Source organism: Gossypium arboreum, chromosome 2 (genome assembly GCF_025698485.1).
Source record: "Gossypium arboreum isolate Shixiya-1 chromosome 2, ASM2569848v2, whole genome shotgun sequence".
NCBI classification, from domain to species: Eukaryota; Viridiplantae; Streptophyta; class Magnoliopsida; order Malvales; family Malvaceae; genus Gossypium; species Gossypium arboreum.
In genome coordinates, this window is record NC_069071.1 from 19,883,229 (window position 1) to 19,905,543 (window position 22,315).

The 22,315-nt window shown below is 35.1% G+C and overlaps 1 non-coding gene across 1 annotated transcript; it reads right to left on the reverse strand.

The window, feature by feature from the left end:
* Positions 1–1,978: 1,978 nt before the first annotated feature.
* LOC128290034 (small nucleolar RNA R71) lies at positions 1,979–2,085 on the reverse strand. The gene has a single exon (XR_008279675.1). It is a non-coding gene; the product is annotated as a small nucleolar RNA R71 (small nucleolar RNA).
* Positions 2,086–22,315: the final 20,230 nt, after the last annotated feature.

The window sequence follows — 22,315 nt, forward strand, 5'->3', positions numbered from 1 at the left end:
GGTGAATTCGATGCTCCTAATGCTTTTATTTCATGTTTTATACTTAAGAGAGCATAGGAGAGTGAAAGGAACGAGAAACGGGCCAAAAACGGAGAAAATGGGCTAAAGTGCGAAATCAACACGGCCTGGACCTCCTCACGTGGGTAGACCACACGACCGTGTCCATTTGGCAGGCTCGAGCACGGCCTGAAGTAATCGCACACGGGCGTGTCACACGGGTGAGTCCCTGCTGAGCCCAAGTTGAGTTCAATTCAGAAAAGGCTAATTTTGAGGGCTCTTAAGCATTCCAAAGCCTATAAATACACTCTAGAGGAGGAAGAAAATGGGACACACGGAGAGGGAGTAAGCAATTACTCCAAGGAAGCCGATTGATCCATCTCAGAAGCCGGATTCATCATTAAGACTAAAGATCTCTCCTCAATTTCCCCTTTAGAAGTTTTGGGTTTTTTTTACGTTTTGTATTATTTATTATTTGAGATGTTTTCTTATTTAGTTATGAACTAAAACCCTTAAATACCTAAGGGGAATGAAACCTAAGACGAATCTTGTTATTATTTTCTGAATTGTATGATAAATATTTAACTTGTTCTTAATTATATGTTCTTAATTCTTGTTTTGATATCCCAAGATACCGATTCAAGATAGACTCTTATTTAGAGGAGGAATAGACCCTATCTAAGAGTACATTTGTCATAATTAAGTGGAGTTGATTGTGCGCTAAAACATAGGGTGACAAGATTTTGCCGAATTAGGGTGAAACTAAATAAGGGGATCCATAGATCGAGTTAATGCAACCCTAGGTTGTTAATTAGAGAAAGGTCTCAATTATTCAACCTAGGGATTAGAAGTTATTAGTCTTGAATAGGGATAATAACATAACTTAGAGATCTCTACGGAACAAGTTAAATGAATAGATCATCCGATTCGGAGCCAGAATAACAAGTACAGTCTAAGTGGATTTTTCCTTAAGTATTGTCTTAATTCAATCGATTTTCCCAAAAGCAGTTCCCCAATTCCATTCTCTGTGAGTTCTTAGTTTAGATAATTAGTTAGGTAAAACAAAACCTCTTTATTCTTAGGCTAGATAATAAAAAGACAGTCATTACTAGTACTTTTAGTTCCTTTGGGTTCGACAATCCGGTCCTGCTAAAACTATACTACTGTTCAATAGGTACACTTGCCTACATCACGATAATAGTTAGTTTCAAGAATGATTAATTATAAATATTTAAAACCTATCACGAAATAACGCGATCAAGTTTTTGGCGTCGTTGTTGGGGAACTAAGATATTAAGAACGCTCAATTTTTATTACTTTAGCCATTTATTTTTTTCTTGCAATTTAATTTAATTTTTTATTATTTATTAATTTACTTTTTCTTTCTTTTGGCAGGTTTTTATTATTTATGACTAGAAGAAACCTGTCAGGACCACTACTTTTTGACGAAGAAATCGATCGCACAGTTCGCAGACACCAACGAGAAATAAGGTGAAGCTTAAGATACACAGAGAATGAGAAAGAGGACGATACTCAACACCCAACCGAAGAGATGGCTGAAAACCAAGGCAATCAGCTACCTCCTGCAATTGCGATTAATCAAAATCCTGCTCCACGCACTATGTATGATTATGCTAAACCTTCTTTAACAGGAACTGAATCGAGCATAGTTAGACCTGCTGTAGCTGCAAATACTTTTGAACTAAAACCTAACAGAATTCAAATGATACAACAGTTTGTTCAGTTTGATGGTTTGCAGGATAAAGATCCCAACGCTCACTTAGCAAACTATTTGGAACTATGCAATACATTTAAAATTAATGGTGTTTCTATTGATGCGATTCGTCTTCGGTTATTCCCTTTTTCATTGAGAAACAAAGCTAAACAGTGGTTGAACTCATTACCACGAGGGTCAATCACTACTTGGGAACAAATAACCAGAAAATTTCTATTAAAATATTTCCCGCCTACTAAAACGGCCAAATTACGTAATGGTATCTCTTTATTTATGCAGATGGACTTAGAAACTCTTTACAATGCATGGGAGAGATACAAGGACTTACTGAGAAGGTGCCCTCACCATGGGTTACCACTTTGGCTTCAGGTTCAAATGTTCCATAATGGCCTGAATCCTTCGACTCGGCAAATGGTTGATGCAGCTGCTAGTGGAACCATCAATAATAAAACACCTGAAGATGCTTATGAGTTTATAGAGGAGATGTCACTGAATAACTATCAGTGGCAAGTCATGAGGACAAAACCAACGAAAATAGTCGGTGTTTATAACATCGATTCAGTCACCATGCTCTCTAATCAGGTAGAACTCTTGAATAAGAAGATTGATGCTTTTCTTAGTTCTTCACAGGTTCATCCGGTAATATAGTGCGAAGCAAGTGGAGGTGGAACAAGCCATTCGAAATACCAACCTTATGGCCACAGCATGGATAACGAGAAGTTAAATTACATGGGTAATAATCCTCGATCTCAAAACAATCCATATAGTAACACTTACAATACAGGTTGGAGGAACCACCCAAATTTCTCGTGGGGTGGTCAAAGAAATCAAAGACCACAACATCCTTCGGGTTTTCAACAGCCACCCTATCAACAAGAAAAGAAACTGAACCTTGAAGAGATACTCACAAAGTTTATCTTGATGTCAGAAACCCCTTTTCAGAACACTAAAACAGCACTTAAGAATCAACAAGCATCGATCCAAGGGCTCGAAACTCAAATAGGCTAGCTGTCCAAACTAATCTCTGAACGACCACAAGGTAGCTTGCCTAGTAATACTGAACCCAACCCAAGGGAAGAGCTCAACGCAATTAATATTCAAGTTGACGAAGGAGTCGCTAAGCCTGAACTAGAACCGAGGTAAGAAACTATGGTAAGAAAAGGTCAAGGTGAGGTAGGTTATAATAAAAACAAATTAGTGAATGTCGAATATAAACCTCATGTGCCATACCCCAAAGCGACAAGGAAAGATCGCTCAGATGAACAATTTGGTAAATTCCTTAAACTCTTAAAAAAATTACACCTTAACTTACCGTTTCTTAAAGGTCTATCACAGATGCCAAACGCAATGAAATTTTTAAAGGAGCTTTTAGCAAATAAGCGGAAGTTGGACGAGGCATCGCATGTGGAGCTAAATGCAGTTTGCTCAACTATTCTGTAAAATAAGCTACAACAAATTAAAAGATCCAGGGAGTTTTACAATTCCTTTCTTAATTGGTAGTTTAGATGTTAATAATGCATTCGCTGATTTAGGGGCTAGTATTAACGTCATGCCCTACAAAATGTTTAAACAATTAGGTATTGGGAAACCCAAACAGACTAGGATGAGCATTCAATTAGCAGATAAAACTATAAGATTCCCTAGAGGTATTATTGAAGATGTGCTAGTTAAAATCGATAAATTTATATTTCCCATTGACTTCATTGTTCTAGACATAGAAGAGGATAGCAACACTCCTTTAATTTTAGGAAGGCCCTTTTTAGCAACTGCTAAAATGATTATTGATGTTGGCACAGGTGAACTCACACTTCCTGTGGGAGACGACACAATCACTCTTCAAGCTCGTAATTCTAGCAACACATCGTAAATTGAAGGTGATCATCTAAATCATTCTATTTAAACTGACAATATGATACAACCCACTTTACAGGAGATAAGTCTGAAGGAGGTACATGAGCCATTCTCAAACAATAGTAAAGGACCTATTCATGAAGAACAAAGGCTACAAATCAAGGAGCTAGATGAATGGCGAATGCATAAACCAAGAACACCCGACAAACCGAATCTACGATAGAACGAGCTCAATACCTTTCCAAATCAACTTAAGGTTGGAGATAGAGTCTTATTAGATGCCGCAGATCCCCACATTGTCACTACCATACCGAATGAAGAAATCCCTCTTACGGTACTCAGCATTTTCCCATTCAGTACAGTCGAGGTCAGTCATCCCAAGTTCGGCACTTTTAAGGTAAACAACACCCGTTTAAAACATTATTTTGATGAGATTGATAGCAGGAATGAGGAGTATAACCTCCTAAGGTAAGTCAAGCTTAGACTATAAATAAGCGCTTCTCAGGAGGCAACCCGAGCACTAACTGTATTAACTTCTTTAAAATTTAGTCTTCAACACTTAACTTACTAACGGAGCTCTTGAATAGAGGTTTTCCATAGAGACATGGCCAAGCACACGGGCGTACTTAGGGCTGTGTGAAAACAGGGCAAAGATTTCCCTAAACACGGGCGGGACACGATCCACACGGGCGTGTAAACCGGCCATGCCACTTGAAAAAAAAATTAGATTATCGATTTTATTTTATTTATTTTTGAAGATTTTTTTTTTAAAACGGCTTATCCTTATGATTACTATCAAATTATTCCCCCAATTATCCTTTTGTCCTTCAGAATCATGTTTGTCCTCCAGTCGTATTTCCAGCAACTCGCTCTAACTAATCCAGGAATTGCATCCATTTTCAACTCAGGAAGTTTCACTTCTCTCCCTATCTTCTTTGTAACACCCCTAACTCGTGACCGACGCCGGTGTCGGACACGAGGGGTTAACGAGACAAATCCTCTAAAAGTACCGACCAATTTGGCATTTCTGGACAGGCTGGAAAGCTGCGTCACCGTTGCCTTAAAAATCATATCTCGAGTTCCATAACTCGGAAACTGGTTTCGTAAATTTTCCCTGAATTTAGACTCATATATCCATCCATGGATTTATTTTTAGAATTTTTGGTTGGGCCAATTGGTACAGTTTATTAGTTAAAGTCACCCATGTTACAGGGATCGACTGCACTGACCTCCGCGCGCTACAACTTGAATATCTTTCTGTACAGGGCTTTAATACTGGTGCCGTTTGTTTCTAATGAAACTAGACTCAAAATGGAATCTGTACATATAAGGCATGACTCCTAATTCTTTCTGGATAATTTATGGTAAATTTTCAAAGTCGCGACAGGGGACCCAGAAATCGTTCTGGCCCTGTCTCACGAGAACTTTAATAATTCCCGGTATACTGCTCATATGGTCGTTTCGTTTCGTCCATATAAAATAGATTCATCAAGGTTCAGTTCCATAATTTACTCACTATTTAATTCTACTTCTACTATTTTTAGTGATTTTCAATCTCATCTCACTGCTGCTGTCCGCAACAGTTACTGCAGTAGACTATGCCAATTTCATGAATTTTTCCTTGGCCTTAATCATCCATCATACATGACACAAATTATGGCCACCTTAACAAAATTTGAGTTTCTAAGACTCGTGGCTATAGGTTCTAACATCCCACTCGACGACCACATAGGCCATTTTCACATGGCTTAAAGTTTACAATCCCACAAATCGACAAAATATAATAGCCTATACATGCCAAATGTTCTTCAACAACAAAAAAGAAAGCAATACCACAAGATTTCAGCCGGTGTGATGACTTCAACGACGGTTCCGAAAACGCAACAGACGAGTCCCAGAGACCTAAAATGGGTGACAAGAAAACACCGAGTGAGTTTACAACTCAGTAAGTCATAAGCATTCGTCAATCCACTGATAAAATTACTACTACATGTACAACAAATGAAACTAGGTACTCGTCCATATCGAATCTATACCATAATACCTCGAACCTTTCGGTCCAATCTCGTACCAATTCATACATCCACATTTCATATTCTACACAACAAGATAATCAAGCATTTTTACACATTAACTCAATTTCCAGCACAACCATACAATTTCAATCATCACATAGATTTAAGGCTTACCAATTCAACCCCAAGCATGAACGTATTCTCTATTCGTCATGAGCTCGAGGTGCTTACCCGATCCGCTGTCCGTGATCAACTCGATAATATCGCACACTCAGTGCCAATAGTGATGCAAAAGCATATAATAAGTCCGCACACTTAGTGCTATATAATCAGCTCGCACACATAGTGCTATATAATCAAATTCGCACACTTAGTGCTGTACAAATTTTAAACCCGCACACTTAGTGCCAATCTTGTCACCGTGTCCATTTATACCCGCACACTTAGTGCCAAGACCAATACTTTATGCATTTTACTACCTTTATACATTCAACGATGGCATCATTCCATACACATACATTTCCACTTACACATCAATTCATTAAACACAATTGCATATATATTATGATCATTTAAATCAATACCAAATATATGCTTTATGACTTACTCGGATGTTATCGCACGTCTTCAACGGCTATTCAATTACTTTGTCTTTCCCTTGTCCAACTTTGATCCTTTGAGTTCTTGAGCTAAATCAAACAAATTTACTTCTCAATCAAACACACACATCGGCAACCATATTTTGCTTTTAACACATTCGGTCACTTGGGTGACCTATTTAACTTTCAAACATTCATTTTAAATTCTTAGTTAAAATAATGCGAATACCATTAACTACTAATGCCACACACTCACGTATGCATAAAATTAATCCTTACATGACCTATAGCTAATTCGGTCATTCGTCTTTCAAGCTTATCAAGCTTCATATCATGCTTCCTTGGCGAATATACATATAAGCACAATGTAGCATTTTATTCATTTCATGATACATTCGCCTTGGCATAATTTTCATTAAAATCCCTATTAGCCACTTTTAAAATGCTAATGTTACAAGAAAGGTTACCCAAATTCACGTTCGCAACTACACATACACAAGCCAATTTTTCTTCCTATCATCAAATTTAACACGAATCACAAACTTAAACCCTTAATAGCTACTATGGTGAATAGATCCTTTCAATTCCATTTAACTACCATAAATTTAAAGTATTTAAATCAAGTTCATGAGTTTCTAATGCAAGAATTAGGCCAACCTACTAACCTTAACACCCACATTCGGCAAGTGACCACATGCACACTCTCATAGCCAATTTCCATATTACCAAAATCCTCAATACTCATATTCCCTTATTCAACTTTAATCTAAGCTCCCTACTCACAAAACACAAGGAATAGAAATCATCTTCTAAGTTTCCTACCTTAGTCGAATGGCCAAATCACCACAAGGATCTAAATACACACATGGGCTCAATCAAAGACCTATCCATCAACTAAATTTTATGAAATCTCAAAGAATTTACTTAAAACTTACCTCAATCAAACAAGTAGAAGACCGAATACCTAGCTTCTTCTCCCCTTTTCTCTTCCTTTAGTTCATGACAAGAAGAACAAAACATAACCAAATTTCTCCTTTCTTCCTTTTATCAATTTCCCTCTTCTATTCGCCAAGACACCAAGGATGAGCAACAAAACTTTTTTTTTTTTCTTTCTTTGCTTTTGTTTCTCTCATGTACTGCAAGGGGAAAGCATCCACACTCTTTTTTTTTTTGTTATCATCATTTTCCTTTTTTCCATTTCTTTAATGCTAACTTTCTTATTTTATTGTTTCCTACATGCATCACTAGTCTAACATGTTGGAGACATGTTTCCACCCATAGCATGGCCGCCATCTTGCTTCATTTTGGCTAATTTGACATGCAAGGACAACACCTTCCCACATGTATTAATAGGCCACCTTACATTTGCCTAGCACATTTCTAAATTTTCTCACATAAGTCCTATTTGATAAAAATTCACTTACAATTAACAAAATCCAAACATGAAATTTTCACACATGCATGTATACATATAATGAGCATCAATTATGATGGTTAATTATTCTTATGACTCGGTTTAGTGGTCCCGAAACCACTTTCCGGCTAGGGTCAATTTAGGGATGTCACATTCTTTCTATATTCTTATATCTATTTTTGTACATTGAGGGCAATGTACATTTTAAGTGTGGGGGGGTATTTACTTCATTTCCCTATCAGAAAAATCCCTGAATGACTGCCTTGTTCTCTTGAAAAGCTTTCATATCATATTTAGGATAAATTTTAATTGATTTATGTTTTTGATTGATATATCTTGAATTAAAACATAGGCATTTATGCATTGATTGTTTAAACTTTAAGACATTAGAGAATCAAGCTTGATAAGTTGATTTTTAAGAATTTAAAATTTTAGGTTGTTTCCCCAAAGTTTAGGCATTACTTTGAGTTGGAATTCACAAGTTTTAAACATCAAAATGCCATAATTTTTGTGAGATTCTTGAGCCTTTTGAGCATCTATTAATTCTTTCATGCTCAGTTTTATTATTGTTTTGAGTGCGTCAGTATTGAACTATTATTCTAGAACTTGCTTGATTATGCATGTCAAGACCACACCATTTGATTTGATATGTCAAAATGAGAAAGAAACTTAGGATTAACCCACTCATGCCATGAAAAGCCTACCTCTATGATTAACCCTTAGTAAACCCCGTTGAGCTAACAAGCCATTTCTTGTATTTCCCTTAAGATCAACCCTTAACCCATTATTGTTGAAATCCCCTAAATTAATTTGATCCCTATTTTTGTTGACATTTTGAGTTGAGTAAATTGCTTAGCTATGTCTTGTTCTTAACAGTTAGTCTATGTATTTAACTTGTTCTTAAAAAAAATGTATACATATTAGTAGTGATCTTTTGTTTGTAAGCTTCAGTATTTAAATTCCATAGTCAGAGAAGGAGTTATGTTGTACGTAAGTGATGATTAAATATTTTTCTAGTTAAGTAATTTTTCAACTCAATCTCGATTCTAACCCTTTCTTTCAGCTTGTGACCACACCCCCTAACCAAGCCTCACTACAACCCTCTAACGACCTTTTGATTGATGTATCATCTCAAATTATAGTGGTGGAGATTTGATTTTCGTGCAAGCCTATGGTAATGACTTTTCATTATTGACTATTGAGTACTTCATTTATTGTCCTTAAACACCTCGAGTGATTTAAGTGAATCTTTAGTGAGGATGTAAAACTCTGTGACATTTTGAATACAAGGTAATTACTTAGACAATGAGAGTCACCTATGTTTTCAGAATAAATTGTTCAACATGGAATGATTGAAACTTCGATGTTCTTTTAGTTGAATTCTCAATGTATGATTACCTATGGATTAATTTGAGATATTATTGATAGAAATTATAAGTTGAAAAAATTTATTTTGATTATGAGTTAAGAATTTTGCTTGAGGACAAGCAACTGCTTAAGTGTAGGGGTATTTGATAAACCGTAATTTATACATATTTTTACCCCATGTTTAACGCATTTTATGGATGATTTCCCATTAGAATTGGTGAATTCGATGCTGCTAATGCTTTAATTTCATGTTTTACACTTAGAAGAGCATAGGAGAGCGAAAGGAACGAGAAACGGGCCAAAATGGAGAAAATGGGCCAAAGTACGAAATCAACATGGCCTGGACCTCTTCACACGGGCAGACCACACGGCCATGTCGATTTGGTAGGCTTGAGCACAACCTGAAGTAATCGTGCACGGGTGTGTCACACGTGCGTGTCCCTGTCGAGCTCAAGTGGAGTCCAATTCAGAAAAGGCTAATTTAGAGGGCTCTTAGGCATTCCAAAGCCTATAAATACACCTTAGAGGAGGAAGAAAATGGAACACATGGAGAGGGAGTAAGAAATTACTCCAAGGAAGCCGATTGATCCATCTCGGAAGCCGGATTCATCATCAAGACTGAAGATCTCTCCTCAATTTCCCCTTCAGGAGTTTTGGGTTTTCTTTACGTTTTGTATTCTTTATTATTCTAAGATGTTTTGTTATTTAGTTATGAACTAAAACCCCTAAATACCTAAGGGGAATAAAACCTAAGACGAATCTTGTTATTATTTTCTAAATTGTATGATAAATATTTAACTTGTTCTTAATTATGTGTTCTTAATTCTTGTTTTGATATCCCAGGATACATATTCAAGATAGGCTCTTATTTAGAGGAGGAATAGACCCTGTCTAAGAGTACATTTGTCATAATTAAGCAGAGTTGATTGCATGCCTAGACATAGGATGACAAGATTTTGCCGGATTAGGGTGAAACCTAATAAGGGGATCTATAGATCGAGTTAATGCAACCCTAGGGTGTTAATTAGAGAAAGGTCTCAATTATTCAACCTAGGGATTAGACGTTATTAGTCTTGAATAGCGATAATAACATAACTTAGAGATCTCTACAGAACAAGTTAAATGAATAGATCGCCCGATTCGGAGCCAAAATAACAAGTACAGTCTAGGTGTAATGCCTCGTACCCGAGACCGTCGCTGTAGTCGAACTCGAGGTGTTAACAGACTTAATTCATTACTTAAACAGCTCAAACAATTTATTTTTAAAATTTCTAGTCAAGCTAGCAATCTGCGTCAGTCGCTTAAAAATTCATATCTTGAGTTTCGAAACTCAAAATCCAATTTCGTAACTTTTTCATGAAACTAGACTCGTATATATATTTACTAATTGTTTTCTAGAATTTTTAGTCAAGCCAATTAGTACAGTTTATTAGTGAAAGTCTCTCCTATTTCAGGGTTCGACTGCTCTGACATCTGTATATTACGAATCAGATATCTCTCTGTACAGAATTTAAATGACAATGAATTTTGTTTCTCTTAAAACTAGACACAATAAGGAATTTTTACATATAAATTATGACTTCTAATTATATTTTTACAATTTATAATGAATTTTTAAATTTAGAACAGGGGATCTAGAAATCACTCTGGCCCTGTTTCACAAAAATTCAAATATCTCATAAACTATAATTCATACACCTGTTTTTTTCAATCCATATGAAAATAGACTCATTAAGCTTAAATTTCATAACTTATCATCATTTAATTCCATTTCTACTATTTTTAGTGATTTTTCAAATTTACATCACTGCTGCTATTAGATTCTATTTTATGGCAAATTTCACTTTACTAAGGATTTTCATGGACTAAATAGCATTTTAAACATACATAACATCAAATATGACTTAAATAGCATTTTCACAAACCCTTTTCTTGCCAAACCATAGCCATATCATAAGATCATTTACACAAAGTGAGTATTTTTCCATACATGCCACATTCAAAACACACAAGCCATTTTACCAATTTAGGCCTTCGGATAGTGTGAACGAGTCTTCGACCTATCCCGATTCTTAAGCCGGCTTGGCAAAACTACAATGAAAGAAAAAGAGGGAGTAAGCATAAATGCTTAGTAAGTTCACATGCAAATAGCAAGTAACATAATCACACAATCCCACATAAAACATCATTTGCATAAACAACACCAAGACATTCATGTTTCATTTGTATTTAATATCTTTCTACGATTTCATCATACAAAGTTTTCAACCTAAGGGTTTAAGCACATATCTGTCAAGTTTTCAAATTAATCTTATTTAATACATACATTCATCAAACCAACATTTAATACGAACTTTGGCAAAATACATTTTTGCCCCTAAACTTTTGCATAATTACACTTTTTCCCCTAGGCTCGGGAATTAAACTTCATCCCTTATTCTTATGTTTTATGACATGCTGATCACTTTTCCCTTCTATGGCAACATCAAATTCACACTCTAACATGTACTTATGACTATTAGGTATTTTTACCGATTAAGCCCTTTTACTCGTTTTTGCTTAAAACCGAGTAGTACAAGTTGTCTAACATAATTTAAAACCTCATATTCTATCATAAAACACCAAAATACACAAATTTCACCTATGGGTATTTTTCCAAATATGAACCCTAGGTTGAATTATTTCTAGCATAAGCTTAATCGAGCTACCGGGATTCCAAAAACGTAAAGAACATTAAAAACGGGGCTTGGAATCACTTACTATGGAGCTTGAAAGGTTGAAACAAACCCTAACCATGGAGAACCCTTGAAATTTCGGCCTAATGAAGAAGATGGACAAAAATTGGCTTTTAATTTTGTTTTTAATTCATTTTAATAACTAAATGACCAAAATGCCCTTACTACTAAACTTTCCAAAAATTCCATCCATGTCCATTTTTTTTCCATAGACTTAGAAATTGGTCAAGTTTCTATTTAAGACCTCCTCATTAATATTCCAAAACAATTTCATACTAAAAACTCCTAGAATGCAAGTTTTGCAAATTATTCGATTTAGTCCCTAATTTCAATTTAAGCACTTTAGGCATAGGATTTCATCATGAAATTTTCACATAATCATGCAATCATATCATAAACATCAAAATAATTATCAAATAATTATTTATATCTTGGATTTGTGGTCACGAAAACACTATTCCGATTAGACCCTAATTCGGGATATTACACTAGGTGGATTTTTCCTTAGGTATTGTCTTAATTCAGTCGATTTTCCCAAAAGCAATTCCCCAATTCCATTCTATGTGAGTTCTTAGTTTAGATAATTAGTTAGGTAAAACAAAATCTCTTTTTTCTTAGGCTAGATAGTAAAAAGACAGTCATTACTAGTACTTTTAGTTCCTTTGGGTTCGACAATCCAGTCTTGCTAAAACTATACTACTGTTCGATAGGTACACTTGCCTACATCGCGATAATAGTTAGTTTCAAGAATGATTAATTATAAATATTTAAAACCTATCATGAAATAACGCGATCAAAGGGTTTTCATCAGGGTTTTCTCGATTCTACTCTCTCATTCTCTTTCTCTTATGCTTGAATCGTCCCATGCTATCCATAGCCAACTTGTGACTCTTTTTCTCAATGGGCGAGTTTGATATCAAGTCTTCTTCAACACCCTTCTCTTTTTCTTTCTGATTAGGTTGCCCACTATCATCCTTTGTATTTGTTTGGATTTCCTCCCTATCTTCATCTGAAAGGTTCATAGTCGACACTATTTCAACCACGTTCCTCCTCATGCCTCTATATTAACTCGGGGTCACAAAAGGTGTCCTCATCCAAGCCCCATACTGAAGGTTTAACCCATCAACCATATCCCCCTCCCTCTTATTATGACACTTTTGGAAGGTATGTCCTATCAACCCACACAAATAGCAAAAGTCCGAGAGCTTCTCATATTTTAGAACCGTTATTGTTTCCTCCCCGTCTTTGCTGACTAGTTTCACAATTCTTCTGAAGGGTTTGGAGATGTTAATTTTATCTTTCAGCCTCATAAACTCTGTCCATCCTTCATTTTGGTCCTTCCAGTCAATCACCATAAGTTCCCCGATAGCTTTCCCCTCATTCAATGCCATCTGAAGATCCATGAGCTCTATAGGGAGGATGTTGTAGAATCTTAACCAAAAGGGTGCCCACCAAAAATCATATGAATCGATTCTTTCCTTTTTCAAATGGCACCATTGAGAATAGACATTTATCAAATAACCAGGGCGTAAGGTTGAGGATTCGGTTACGATCCTCCATACAGCCAAACTTAACAATAAGCTACATGATGTTTTTCTCTTTCAAAGATAGGGATGATCCATATAGGGCCTTGAGGATAATCCTTTCTCATTTTCCATCCTAATCAATACTTGCAGAGATAACCCTGGTAGAACCTAGGCTTTAACCTCATTAACATTTCAAATATTCTTACACAAGGATTATACAATAACCATCTCATCATCTTTTAATACCCAAGTCATTTACACTATAGCAAACTCAGGTTTTTCTATGACATCAGATACTTTAAGCTATCACTTATCTTGTTGTCTTAAAGCACATCACCATTCAAACAACAATACATCACTAAAAATCAAGAAGTCTTTGCTCAACCCAAACTAGACCAGTTCAAAGGCTGCGGTTAACAATGTTCTCATCTGTCCAAGTTTTGCCAATCATGAATCAAGCCATTAATTTCACAAGATGAAAATTTTACCACTTAAGCCTTTGCCAATGTTAAATCCTTATACGGAAATTTAGAGACATCCAAATACTAATATCACTAGACCACCATGATCAAATCAGAAGCATAACCATACTTGATATATATATATATTGCAAGCTAAAAGTCATACTTTAACTATAAGCTATGTTCGATAAGTTGCGAGATAAAGATGACCAAGAATTCAAGATAACAAAATCCCGAATATAGAAATCCAACATAAAGAAATCCAAAACAAGAAAATCCAATCAGACTAACAATGCCTTTATCTATCATTAAGATCAAGGAACATTTCTATATTACAAAAATTCATCAAAGAATATACAACCAATACAACAAATTTCTAGAAATAAATGGACTCCTAGAGTGCCTTACGAGAGACAGCCATCATCTACTCACTGTAATTACCACACTCGAACATCTCATATTCAAACATTATTCCTTTAACTATTTTCTACATCAAAATTTCCATATTATTCTTTTCACTAAAGGAGATCAACTCATGAGGGCATTTCAATTAATACATTTCTCGTCGTCATACCAGGATAGGTCGTTTTTGTAATATCTCGAATTAGGGCCTAATCGGAATAGTGGTTTTGTGACCACAAATTTGAGATATAAATAATTATTTTATGATTATTTTTAGGTCTATGATATGATTGCATGATTGTGTGAAAATTTCGTACAGAAATTCTATGCATAAAGTGCTTAATTTGAAGTTAGGGACTAAATTGAATAAGTTGCAAAACTTGCATTCTAGAAGTTTCTAGTATGAAATTGATTTGAAATATTAATTAGGAGGTCTTAAATAGAAATTTTACCAATTTCAAAGTTTATGGACAAATATTGGACATGAATGGAATTTTTGGAAAGTTTAGTAGTAAGCGCATTTTGGTCATTTAGGGGTAAAATGAACTAAAATACAAAATTAAAAGCCAATTTTGCTCATCTTCTTCACCATGGATGTGTATACCAAGGGAGACTCCATGGATATGGTTTCCAAGCTTCCAATATCGATTGTAAGTCCGTTCTAGCCTCGTTTTTAATGATTTTTACGTTTTTTGAGTCCCGGTAACTTGATTTAACTTATGCTAGCAATAATTCAACCTAGGGTTCATATTTGGAAAAATAACCATAGGTGAAATTTGTGTATTTTTGTGTTTTATGATAGAATATGAGGTTTTAAATTATGTTAGACAACTTGTGCTACTCAGTTTTAAGTGAAAACGAGCAAAAGGGCTTAATTGGTAAAAATACCTAATAGTCATAAGTACATGTTAGAGTGAGAATTTGATGTTGCCATAGAAGGGAAAAATGATCAGCATGTCATAAAACATAAGCAAATAGGATGAAGTTTAATTTCCGAACCTTGGGGCAAAAGTGCAAATATGCAAAAGTTTAGGGGTCAAAATGAAAATTTTTAAAAAATGATTTTTGGACCCGTATGAATAGTGTGACTAATTATTAGGCTAAATGTGATATTATAGATGAAGGAAATCGAGATTGGGCTTAAATCGGGAAAATACAAGGTTATGAACTAAAATGGTAAATTGTTGTTTCTAGATCGAGGTAAGTTCGTATGATAATAATAATGCAATGTTATGTTTGAATTATATTTCTTACTATTATTGCATATATTTTATGATTTAATATATTGGAAAAGTTGATGGAATGGTGTTTATGATGTGGAAATATGACATGAAAGAATGTTACATGAAATGCAAAAAAATGAAGATACATGACAAGTGATATATGAAATATGTGATATATGTTATGTAAATTCTTAAAAGTTGATTTGATATTTGAGTTGTGTCTTATTATACTATGAATGGACAATTGGTACTATGGATAGTGAGATCGACACTTCGAGTAAATTCGTACATAAATAACCTATCGATTCTTTTAATGTTATTATATTTTGATATCATATGAAATGTGGCTGCCTATCAAATGGTTATTTGATGTAAATTATGAATTTAAATTGATTACGAAAAATTTAGTAAAATGTTGAAAAGTGAGGAATTTCCCGATTGAACCTTCGGAATAAAAACGATACGAATGATCTATTGTGAGGTCGCATGTGTAGTACTAAGTGCAGGCTACTATGCGTACCTGAAAACTGTGATCACGTGTGTAATACTAAGTGCAGGCTACTACGTGTACCGAATAATTGGTCGCATGTGTAGTACTATGTGCAGCCTACTATGCGTACCAGATAGCTTTGGCTACAAGTGTGAAAATATGTGCAGGCAATTGAGTATCAGTTATTATTCCGAAGAGTTCACGGGAAAATCAATTAAGTAAAAATACAATTGAACATGATTATATGATGAACAAATGTAGGTATATGTTTATGAAAAATTATGAGCAATGTGCTCAATAATTGGGTGAATTTCGATAAGACAAAATGGATTAAGTGGAGTTATGTAATAATGAATTTTAGTGGTAAAACAGTGTTGGACAGCAGCAGTTGCATGAATTTTAAAATTCACTAAAAATTGTGGAAGTTGAATAAAAATGAAAATGATATATGAAAATAAATCTTAATGAGTCTATTTTCACATGAAAGAAACAAGGGAAGCAAAAGAATTCCATATTGTGTGATATTCGAATTCTTGTGAAATAGGGTCTGAAGGAATTCGAGATTCCCTGTTCTGAATTTAGAAATTCACTATAAATCATAAACTAATTATTAAGAGTCATACCTTACATGGATGGATTACTTATTGAGTCTATTGTTAAGGGAAAGAAACTGTATGGTCGTTGGAATTCTGTACAGGGAGAAATTTAGTTTGTAGTGCATAGAGGTCAGAGTAGTCGTACTCTAAAACAGGGGAGACTTTAACAAATAAACTGTACTAATTAGATAAACCAAAAATTCTGTAAATTTTATGGGAGAAATATATATGAATCTAGTTTCAAGGAAAATTAACGAAACTAAATTTGGAGTTTTGTAGCTTCGGATATGAATGATTTAGTAACTATAACTCGATAACACATCTTAACCTGAATATGTGTAATTGTACAATTATAGTGTTTTATCTTGAAAAGCATGGTAGTAATTGCTTATTATTTTCATATGAACTTACTAAGCATAAAGCTTACCCATCCTCTCCATTTCTTTAGTATTGGCAGGTCGGCTCGGGGTTGGAGATCGTCGGAGGAAAAATCACACTATCAAACTATCATTTTTGGGAAAATTAATTCAAATATTAGAAATATCAAGTGAGTGGCATGTATAGGAAGTTGGTTTGTGATATGTATTTTTATTATGATTTTGACCTTATGTATCAGTCTGCATTGAGTTATCGTATATGATCATGAGATGTGGTCCTTATCCATTATGGTTTATAAGTTTAATTAATCGTGCCATGTCCTACGTTTTGATGTGATGATATAGTTAGCTTTGTTTGTTATGCATGTGTTCGAAAAGTTTTGAATTAAATGAAATTTTATGGCCCCGTTTTCGTCTATGTGTATTGTTAAGTCTGGTAATGCCTCGTACTCTGTTCCAGCCTTGGATACGGGTAAGGGGTGTTACAGTTTTACCAAAATTAACCTTTTTCACTAACTGCAATGTTGCAAACATTAAACAATCTTTCGATTAATCTGATATCTTTCTAGCTTATGTCTGCACTTACCAACCTATTCTCAATCTCTAATCATGCTTGTAACCATTCTATCATTGAACTCTTTGGTTTCTCACCCGAGAACTCATTCAACATAAATCTCAAGAAGTTCCATTATAAAACACCGCTTTGGTAAGGGGGAGGGAGTCGTAGGGCCTCTAACTCAACTCTCATATACATATACATGTAACACAATTTTCATCATTATAGCAACATCATCACAATCATGCCATTCATTTCGGGTAAACTAACTTTTATATTGATTTTACGCCTATTTTCCAGTTATCTCATTTTAACAAGTATACTTATGCATGTATTCCATGTTTTCTGGATAACTTTACGTATCTATTCATTTAATCATACAAGTCATGCACATGATATCATACAAGGGCCAAAAAACATAGATAAGTTTATCACAATCTACACTTTTACCTCGTACATCATCATTTAGACATATCATTACAATCATATAAATTAGTCCAAGCAATTTAACACACTTACTCAAATTATACGAGCTTGCCAATCATGATCATCCAAACAGATATACATGAATATTCATCCCATTAATGTAACACCCCTTACCCGTATCCAACGCTAGAACAGAGTACGAGGCATTACCAGACTTAATAATACACATAGATGAAAACCGGGCCATAAAATTTCATTTAATTCAAAACTTTTCGAACAGATGCATAACAAACAAAGCTAACTATAACATCACATCAAAACACAGGACATGGCACGATTAATTAAACTTATAAACCATAATGGATAAGGATTACAACTCATGATCATATACAATAACTCAATGCAGACTGATACGTATGGTCAAAATCATAATAAAAATACATATCACAAACAAACTTCCTATACATGCCACTCACTTGATATTTCTAATATTTGAATTAATTCTCCCAAAATGATAGTTTGATAGTGTGATTTTGTAACACCCCGAACCCGAGACCATCGCCGGTGTCAGACACGAGGGGTTAACAAGCCAAGTTCACATGTTTTGCCCACCAATTTGGCATTTCCAGTCAGGCTGGAAGACTGCGTCACCGTCGCCTTAAAAATCATATCTCGAGTTTCAAAACTCGGAAACTGGTTTCGTAAATTTTCCCTGAATTTAGACTCATATATCCGTCCATGGATTTATTTCTAGAATTTTTGGTCGGGCCAATTGGTACATTTTATTAGTTAAAGTCACCCATGTTACAGGGATCGACTGCTCTGACCTTCTCTCGGTATAACTTGAATATCTCTCTGTACAGGGCTTTAATGCTGGTGGCGTTTGTTTCTAATGAAACTAGACTCAAAATGGAATCCTTACATATAAGGTATGTCTCCTAATTCTTTCTGGATAATTTATAGTGAATTTTTAAAGTTGCGACAGGGGACCCAGAAACCGTTCTGGCCCTGTTTCACAATAGCTTCAATATCTCTTAACATGTAACTCCTATGATCATTTCGCTTCTTCCATATGAAAATAGACTCATTAAGGTTAATTTACATAGCTTATTCACTATTTAATACCATTCCTACAATTTTGGTGATTTTTCACATTCACGTCACTGCAGCTGGCAGCATCTGTTTTAAGGTAGGTCTTATCTATTTTTTGTAGTCTCCATCAACCAACTAGTCTTGCCATACATAGGTTCACATATGATCATTTTAACCATACCAATGGCTGATCATGTGACCAACACTCCCATTTCCGATCCATAATCACATCATGACACCATATATATACATTCAAACCACAAATAGTCTAAGTTCATGCTTCCTTTTACGAGCCATTTTCGCATGGCAGTATACATATACATCGCCACATTTTTAAACCAACAAGGGTAGTCCTATACATGCCATTTCAAAGTTCAACCAAAATTTATACCAAAATAGAGCGTGGATAGTGTGGATGACTTCGACTTTATTGATCCCGAATCCGTTTGCTATCGAAATAAATCTATAAAACAGAGAGCCAAAGCAATGGGGTAAGCATTTTATGCTTAGTAAGTCTCAAGGAATATAATCAGCTTTAATTAAAGCAATACATTCACATAACCAAATGCATCATTTCATTAATGCACATTCACATAATCGCATTTACTTCACCATCCCAACACTTATGTTCATACACAAATAACGGCTTCATTAAGGCCGATAACTCGCTCCATCATAGGAGCGGATATTCATATGCTCTTACTCCTAGCGCCAAAGCAGCACACCGCACTTACCTTGTCATTGGGAAATTTCACAAGTGCATTAGCTGAAATTTTCCAGCAAGCTTATAATTTTCAAATCACATACCTTCGAGTTTAACCGGACGTCGCTACTCGTTCAATCGCCTTGGGACATAGCCCGGTTATGGTAACCCGCACCAAGGCTTACGGACTTAACCGGATATCACGATTTGCACAAATGCCTTGGTCTTAGCCCGGATTTAACAACTTGCACGAATGCCTTGGTCTTAGCCCGGATATAGCTACTAGCACAATTGCCTTGGTCTTAACCGGATATAATTTTAGCATAATTGTCTTGGGCTTAGCCCGGATATCATTCAATTTCTCATGCACACATACATCAATAATCATTGGACATACATATTTCATTTTCCTTACTAAGGCTCAAACACAATTATAATCATTAGCATATTCGCCTTGGGACTTAGCCCGGTGGAATTCAAATACTCATACACACATAATCAATAATCATACACATCCATATTTCATCTCACATAATTCAAGTAAGGTCACTTCTTGAGGACTTACCTCGGATGTTGTCGAACGGCTTTTACGGCTATTCGATCACTTTTTCCTTCCCCTTGTCCAATTGTGGACCTCTTAGCTCTTGAGCTAATTCAAACAAATTCAATTTATTAAAACCTCATTGTGCTAGCTTATGGCCGAATATGACAAGGAATTTAAATGGTCATATGGCCACTCTTTAGCTTGAATACACAATGGTCATGCACATTTTATACTACATCAAGCAATTCAATACAATTTATTTGAGCATCAAGGAAATGCTAAGGCCTTCAATAGGCTACCCAAGGCCGAATATTCATGTACATGTTGAGGCCAATTATGCACTTAATACCTCACAAAAACAGCATGCATTTTACTAGTTAATGCTTTGCATATTGTGGCTCAAAACTTATAATATAGCATCAAGCACTTATATGTGTGCTAGGCCGATTTGTGCTTGCAATTTCACAATTATTCTTCAACATCTTCTTCTTTAAACAAACTTATTCATCACTTCCTTCATAACCAAAACATCATGTGCAAACATATATATACATATATGAGCATGGCGAATATGACAATCATGCTCCTTTTCAACTTCAATCATGATAAAACAAAAGAAAGCTCAAAATCTTACTCAAGAGTAGACAATCCATCATTGCATGCATCATCATCAAGCTTCACACTTAGCATGCAATGGCTTTATCACCATAACAACTTTGGCCAAATACCATTCCCATGGCTTAACAAAGATTTGAGCCATGGCTAACATGCACATCAAGTTAGCAACCAAAACATGCATGAAACTCCTAACACAACCTCATACATACCTTAATCTTGATGCAAACTTAGCCAAATCTCCTTCTAGATCTCTTCCAAACCAAGCATGAAGCAAAAATCCTCCTTCTTCCTTAGTTTTGGCTCAAAGAAAGGATGAACAAAATTTTTCCTTTCCTTCTCTACAACTCACGGCAATGGGGGATTACCACACTCACACACATTTTTTTTTCATTTTTTATCACCCATACACCTTTGTTTATTATTTCACCCTAATGCACCAACAAAACATGTTTCATGACATGTTTAGCCCATCCTCCTTGTCATGGCCGGCCACCACCTATAAAGGGGGAATTTGACATGCAAGTCCATTATTTTGCATGCATGCTTTAATTAGTCATCACACATTTCCCTATCATACTTTCAAAGTTCATTACTAAGTCCTTTCTTGTGGAATTCACCCTTATAACACTAAATCAATCATCATAAAATGTCATACATGAGCACACACATATTATAGGCATCAAAATAAATTTTTAATTATTTTTATGCCTCGGTTTTGTGGTCCCGAGACCACCTTCCGACTAGGGTCAATTTTGGGCTGTCACAGATTTTACCTCCGACGATCTCCAACCCTGAGCCGACTTGCCAATACTAAAGAAATGGAGAGGATGGGTAAGCTTTACGCTTAGTAAGTTCATATGAAAATAATAAGCAATTACTACCACGCTTTTCAAGATAAAACACTATAATTGTACAATTATACATGTTTAGGTTAAGCTGTGTTATCGAGTTACAGTTACTAAATCATTCATATCTGAAGCTAAAAAACTCCAAATTTAGTTTCATTAATTTTCCTTGAAACTAGATTCATATATCTTTCTCCCATAAAATTTCCAGAATTTTTGGTTTATCCAATTAGTACAGTTTATTCATTAAAATTTCCCCTGTTTCATGGTACGACTACTCTAACCCCTGTGCACTACAAACCAAATTTCTCCCTGTACAGAATTTCAACGACCATGAAGTTTGTTTCCCTTAAAATAGACTCAAATAAGGAATCCATGCATGTAAGATATGACTCTTAATAATTTTTTTACAATTTATGGTGAATTTCTAAAGTCAGAACAGGGGATCTCGAATTTATTATGACATTGTCTCACAAAAATTATAATATCACGTAATATATAACTCTTTTGCTCCCTCTGTTTCTTTTATATGAAAATAGACTCATTAATATTTAATTCCATAATTTGTTTGAAATTTAATTCAACTTACAAAATTTTTGGTAAATTTTCAAAGTCATGCACTGCTGCTGTTCAACAATATTTTACTATTAAAGTTCACTTTTACACAATTCACTTAATCCATTCCATTTTACCGAGGTTCGCTCAAATATCGAGCATATTGCTCATAAATTCAAATAAACAT